The 7375-nt window shown below is 43.4% G+C and overlaps 1 non-coding gene across 1 annotated transcript; it reads left to right on the plus strand.

The window, feature by feature from the left end:
• Nucleotides 1–3214: 3214 nt before the first annotated feature.
• LOC131229918 (small nucleolar RNA R71) lies at nucleotides 3215–3321 on the plus strand. Its single transcript, XR_009163655.1, has one exon. It is a non-coding gene; the product is annotated as a small nucleolar RNA R71 (small nucleolar RNA).
• The last annotated feature ends 4054 nt before the right edge of the window (nucleotides 3322–7375 follow it).

A 7375-nucleotide genomic window follows, 5' to 3' on the forward strand; every position in this document is an offset into this window, starting at 1 on the left:
AGATACTTAAGTGCCGCATGGTTTGTGTAGATAATGATCTTGGATCCAATCAAGTAGGACCTAAATTTGTCCAAGGCGAACACTACAGCTAAGAGTTCCTTTTCCGTAGTCGAGTAGTTCACTTGGGCAGAATTTAAAGTTCTACTTGCGTAATGAATGACGTAGGGCCTCTTATCTTTTCTCTAGCCTAGGACCGCCCCAAGAGCATAATCAGAAGCGTCGCACATAAGCTCAAAAGGAAGGCTCCAGTCGGGTGGCTGCATGATAGGAGCAGTGGTTAAGTGCCCTTAAGCTTGGTGAAAGCTTCCTGGCATTGCTCAGTCCACTCGTACGGAGCATCCTTTTAAAGAATACTACATAAAGGACGAGAGAGGAGGCTAAAGTCCTTTATGAATCGCCTGTAAAATCCTGCGTGTCCTAAGAAGGATCGCACGTCTCTGATGTTCTTAGGTGGAGGTAGGTTAGAGATAAGATCGATTTTTGCCTTATCTACCTCGATTCCCTTGGACGAGATGATATGCCCAAGGACAATTCCCTTCTGAACCATGAAATGACACTTCTCCCAATTAAGTACCAAGTTCTTCTCTTCACATCTTTTTAGCACATATTTAAGACTTTCCAAGCACTTACTGAAAGATGGACCGTAAACAGAGAAATCATCCATGAAGACCTCTAGATATTGCCCCACCATATCAGAAAAGATACTAAGCATACATCACTGAAAGGTGGCAGGGGCATTACATAGCCCGAATGGCATCCTTCGATAGGCAAAGGTGCCATAAGGACATGTAAATGTGGTATTTTACTGATCTTCAGGGGCTATCTCTATCTGGTTGTAGCCCGAATACCCGTCAAGGAAACTGTAATAGGAATGACCAGCTAACCTTTCAAGGATCTGATCAATGAATGGTAAAGGAAAGTGGTCTTTCCTCGTGACGGCATTCAACTTCCTGTAGTCAATACACATTCTCCAACCAGTAGTGACTCTAGTTGGCACGAGTTCATTATTAGCATTGGCTACGATGGTGATTCCGGACTTCTTAGGAACCACTTGAGTTGGACTCACCCATTGACTATCAGATATAGGGTATATAATACCCACGTCCAATAGTTTAAGAACCTCAGCTTTAACCACTTCCTTCATGTTTGGATTTAGTCTACGTTGTGGTTGCCGATCAGTTTTTGCATTATCCTCAAGATATATGCGATGAGTACAAATCAAGGGATCGATTCCCTTGAGGTCCGCTATCGTCCATCCCAGGGCTCCTTTATGCTCAAGGAGAGTAGATATGAGCATACTCTCCTGTTCTTTCTCCAGGTGGGCAGAGATCACCACCGGGTATGTCTCATCTTGACCTAAATAGGCATATTTCAAATCAGAGGGCAAAGGTTTTAGGTCAAGCTTCGGCGGCTTGAGGTTAGACGGTAGAGGCACTACATCGGTTTGTGGCAATTCTTCAAATTGTGGCCTCCACCGGTTAACTTCAAGTACCGGTGCAGTATCAAGCAAGGCACACGTCTCCCTAATCATGTCATCATCAAAATCGTGGGAGTGGGCCAGGCACGTCTCTAAATGGTCGGAGGATAAGGTCAGAGGTGTCGTATCTTCCACGAAAGAGTCAATCATGTTAATGTCATGAAAATCCTCATCATCCTCTGCGTTGCTGCCGTTATTGAAAAAAATGTTTGACTCCGATGTCAAATTTCCAAAAGACATAGTCATGACACCATTCCTGCAATTGATAATTGCATTTGACGTCGCAAGGAATGGGCGACCAAGAATAACGGGAATCTGAGTGCTTATGTTATTGATAGGTTCAGTGTCCAGGATGAAAAAATCTATAAGGTAGTAAAATCTATCGACCTGGACTAACACATCCTCAATTATCCCTCTTGGTACACGAACAGAACGATCAGCAAGTTGCAGTGTGGTTAGGGTGGGTTTTAATTCACCCAAACCTAACTGTTTGTATACCGAGTAGGGAATCAGATTGACGCTCGCTCCTAAGTCAAGAAGTGCGTGATCAATTCGATGGTTCCTGATTACACATGATATGGTTGGGCTACCGGGATCCTTTAATTTCTGCGGCACGTCTTGCTTCAGGATGACACTCACTTTCTCAGTCAAGAAGATTTTCTTTTGAATAATTTTTCATCTTTTGGTCGTGCATAAGTCTTTTAGGAATTTGGCATATGAAGGTATCTGTTCCACGACATCAAGTAGAGGAATGTTGACTTTCACTTGTTTCAACACCTCTAGGATATCTTGAGAGTTAGAGAGAGGTTTTGGTGAAACCAACCATTGGGGGAATGGAGCAACTGGCTTCTCTAGAAGTTTCGGTTCTAATTTTTGTGGGCATCACTGGATCCATCATTGTTGTCCTCTTCTGGTTCTTGAGGCTTTTCGGGCCTAACCGGGAGATTTTTATCAATGATCTTTCCACTCCTAAGAGTGGTGATGGATTTAGCGTGCCCCATCTGATTTGAAGAGCTGGGATCATTGATCTCATACTGCGGTTTAGGATTGGGGAGAGGTTGTGCAGGAAGCATCCCCTTTTCTATAACCGTCATACGAGAATCCATCTTTTGCATAAAATCTGTAATTCCACGCATAGCCTGAGCCAGCTCTTGTATGGAATTTTGAACCGGTTCCTCTTGAGGTTTCACTTGATTTGGATTTTGATTGAAGAAACCTGGAGGAGTAGCTGTTTGTTCGTTCCTCCAACTAAAGTTTGGATGATTTTTTCAGCCAGGATTGTATGTATTGGAGTTACGTCCAGTAAAAGGTCTTTGATAGTTGTTTACGGCATTAGCTTGTTCATTCAATACTCCTCGAAAGGCGGGTATTGTAGGACAATTTTCAGTTGTATGAATGTTGCAATCACAGATGCCGCAAGCAATTTCATTAACCTTATCCTTCTTTCCTTCCATGGCCTCAACTTTCTTTATGAGCGTAGTCACTTTACACTTGAGATCATCCTCTTCTTTCAAGAGATATAATCCACCTTTCTCCTTTAATTGAGTCGGCCTAGACGTGGTGTTTGCCATTGGGTAATAGTCCCATGATTGTGTTTTTTCAGCGAGACTATCGAGGTAATCTCATACCTCGTCAACATCTTTATTAATGAACTCTCCATTACACATTGTCTCGACCATTTGGCGCATGGAAGATGTCAGTCCATCATAGAAAAAATTTGTAATGCGTCATGTTTCAAATCCGTGTTGTGGGCATGAACTGACCAAATCTTTGAACCTTTCCCAACATTGGAAGAATGTTTCATCTTCCTTTTGGGCAAAGTTCATGATTGCTTTTCTGAGGGTAATCGTTTTATGATGTGGGAAGAATTTTTTTATGAATTCCCTCTGCATGTCGTTCCATGTGCCAATGGATCTAAGACACAGTGAATGTAACCACGTCTTAGCTTTCTCTTTTAAGGAAAAAGGAAAGAGTTTCAGCCTAATTGTATCCTCAGATACATTAGGAAAACATAATGTAGCTATAATCTCATCGAACTCTTTCAAATGTAAATATGGACTCTCTGATTCAAGTCCATGGAATTTGGGAAGGAGTTGGATAACTCCTGGCTTGATGTCCATTTGTCCTGTATTTTCAGGAAAAATCATGCATGAGGGCATACTCACTCCCGCCAGTTGTAGATAATCTCATAAAGTACGAGGCGGGGGTGCTTGTTACACCTCATTCTCATCTTGGGTATCCTCCACCCTGGGTGGAAGTAGAGAAGGTTGGTCTTCAGCCATAACTTCAATTAACTCAGGGGATTTCGAGTGGTGTCTAGTCCTGCGATAGATAGTCAACCCCTTAACCAATCCTCCTTCAGTCAAGAGACGTCGAGTGTTGTCACGGGCCCACTTGGGCATGAAACACTCGCAGCCTTCAATTAAAAATCTAATCCTAAGAAAGGAAAAAAAAAATCTAGAAAGAAAGAGAGAGTTGGAAAGAAATTACCAAATTGGAGTCCTAAGTTAAAAACCAATTGAGAAACTTATGTCAAGATCCTATAAAACAGGAAACAAGTTAGTTTTGAACTTAAATAAAAATAAATAAATAAAAATAAAAATAAAAACTAAGGTTAGTAAAATCCTAATCTTAAACTAATCCTAAAACCAATTAATTTCAGAGAATCGTAACCGTCAGTCCCCGGCAACGGCGCCAAAAACTTGTTCACTCCCCAAGTATAGGGTTGTGATGTAGTAATAAACTCGGTAAGACCGAGGTTGAATCCACAGGGACTGATACCTGTACGTTATCTGAAACCAAGTAGAACTAGAACTAGACTAAGATGTGATCTAAACCAAATAGAATTTAAGGAATAATTATCTAAAACTTTAAGGAATTCAGAGGAAGGAAACTAGGGATTCAGAGGATCCACTTGTAGAGATCAGGGAGATCTTATGCCTGCATCAAGGATTATGGAATTCAAACTGAACTTACTTGATCTGGTTTTCAAGAGATGAAAGGTATATGAATTAGAATGGATTCCATCACTACACCATGCCCAGGAGACAAAGCAAACAACAGGATTAAACTAATTACCAACCAATCAACAGTGCATTAAAGTTAGGAAGGGTACTATCATCTAACCATGCCCAGGAGACGATGGTGAACAACAGGGCCTCCTGACGTCATAAACATCAAAAAGGAAAAAGAAATATTCAAAACCATTGCAAACCCATTGTAATTTCAGTCACAACAGACCATTAAAGACGAAGAAAATATTCCTTTAATAATCGACTCAAAAACAAATTCAGTCCATGAATTAAAAGCATAGAATAGAATCTCCCATCTCGCTACAAGCTTCACCTCTTAGCCCTAGCTAAGAGGTTAGCCGACCATGAATAGGCTAAACTCTGATTAGAAAGAAGAAGAAGAAAGGAAAAGAAAATAAGGCAAAACTTCCCTTTCCTCTTCTAGTCTTCTCATTTACCAAAGCTAAGCTCCTCACGTTTCCTGCTACTCCACACGCTGCCAGCTCTCTCTCTCCAGCCACGTCTAGCAGAAAACCAAGCTCTATCTTCCCGTTCCAACCACCACCCACTGACAGCAGCCAAAACCGAGCCCTCCTGCTTCAGCGCTCTCCCTTCACTGTTTTCCTCTTTCCTTTCAATGCTCCCCTACGTGCAGCAGCAGCCAACCTCCACACGATCTCCTCTTTCTTCCTTCACATGCGCCAAGATGCCCCCTCAGTCGAATGGAGAGGTGTTATTTATAAAGAGAATTCGTGCACAAGTCATATTCCAACCAGGAGTTGGATTTCATTCCTGCGCATCCTGTTTTTACACAGGGACGATCGGATGCTGATTGTTGTCCACTGATTCACTTTCGATCCCATCTGTCATCATGGGGACAGACAAAATCCCCTTACCTATCATCTGGATGGTCCGGATCATGGTTTCAGATCGTAGAGGTGGTCCACAACAGTTCCCAGCAGAGGCCAGTGCGTGCGCAAAATGGACTGTGTATTCATTACGCTGTGATGCTGGTGGGGTCCATACTCAGATTCAAATGAAAAATCCAAGCCGTCCACCAGATTGCTCTCGGAATTTCGGTCGGGAACGGAAGGTTTTTGGCTGTCCGTTGATGTGGCCTGGAGAATTATCACCTAACCGTTCGCGCCTCGTCCAAACGGTTGAAATCTGCTCCGTACTCCTTCTAGGAAAAATTCCACCTAGGTGTGGGTCACGCCCTCCCTTTGGACTTGGTGGACGGTTCAGAAGGATGATTTGGATGCTGAATGGGCCCCACTGCTGAAAAACGGACGAACGCTGTCCGTCCGCTGTTCGTCCATGCTCGAGAAGGAGAGGGAGACGAGTCTCTGTCGCTGACCGGGGGACTTCGGTTCAGTGCATCGCGGGCGTACGCCTGCTATGTGCACGGGCCGTGTAAAATGGGCCCCACCCTGATGTCTTATGCAAAATCCAATCCATCCATCCATTTTGCCATCTCATTTTAATCGTGGAGACCAAATTTACAGCGTATCCTAATAGCAGGTGGGCCCCATATCACTGTTTTGGTGGCTAATCTGTCCGTTGAGCCACTTTTATTGGGATCTGAGGGTTGAAATTTGATGTGTACGGTTAATTCATGGTCCTCAGGCCACGTATGAAGTTTCGACTTGATCAGATGGTGGGAACCCTATGATCTTGTATTCTGGACATCTTTTAGGCCTGTTTAATATGAGTGGCCAGACTTTCTCTGATCTCTGACGTGTAATTCTGTCGATCTTGGGTCTCTGGAGTCCGTCCCATGTTTTGGTGTCATTAGAGCGTTAAATCCATGCTTTAAGCACCCTTTTCGGTCCAGGCTCGTACATACACTCTGCTTTACAAACACGATTAATTAGGCCATTAAGCGGTATCATGCGTGTAATTCTATGCAACAACTATGTCTGATATGAAATTTTGACCCTCAACACAGGCCCGGCCCGGTCCATTTATCCCACCAGATGTTGCAACTACCTGCACCAATCTTCCATTGAACTTGGGATTCTAGAAGAGGGAGCTGAGCCAAAATTCATTTCCATAGGGGGGAGGCTAGACGAAGAGAATGATCCAACGAAGTTGAGGGTAGGTCATGGCAGTATTTGGCTCACATAAACAATTTCCAAATGCTCTCCTCATTCTTAAAGTTTATCGTCCACGCCATCTTTAGCGGAAGGCCTTCATAACCTTGGAGAATTTTCTAATGCTGATGCCACCTTCTATAGGCAAAGCAATCAGTTTCCACTTCTTCCAATGAAATTTCGTCCCGCCATCTGACCAACCCCAGAAAAAGTTAGCCACATGTCTCTCAATCGTTGCCAGCACCTGAGAAGGTAGATGGACTGCCGCTAATGAGTGGACAGGGATGTTAGTGAGCACATGTTTTATGAGGACCACTCTCCCCGCCTGGGAGAGAATTCTAGTTTGCCACCCATTGATATGACCCACAACTCTATCGATTAGGGTTTTAAAGGCACTAGATTTCAACCTACCCTTAGCCACAGGGACGCCAAGATAGGAGAAGGATGAAGAAGATTTTCCTATACTAAGGATCGCTTCAATGGATGTGATTCTGGTGGCTGGGAGCTTCTTGGAGCAAAAGAAAGAACACTTACAAAGGCTAATACTTTGGCACGAGGAAGCTTGGAAGGAATCCAGGAAATGCTTGGTTGCGAGAAGTGAAGCCTTACTCCCATTTGTGAAAAGGAGAGTGTCGTTTGCATATAGTAGATGCAAGATGATAGGGAAACCTCTTCTAACTGCAAATAGGCGACAAATACTCTGATTAACCAATCACTTAAAACCCCTGCTCGGCACCTCAGCAGAAAGGATGAATAAGCTTGGGGAGATTGGGTCACCCTGCCTCAAAACCCTT

Source organism: Magnolia sinica, chromosome 16, assembly GCF_029962835.1.
Source record: "Magnolia sinica isolate HGM2019 chromosome 16, MsV1, whole genome shotgun sequence".
NCBI lineage: Eukaryota > Viridiplantae > Streptophyta > Magnoliopsida > Magnoliales > Magnoliaceae > Magnolia > Magnolia sinica.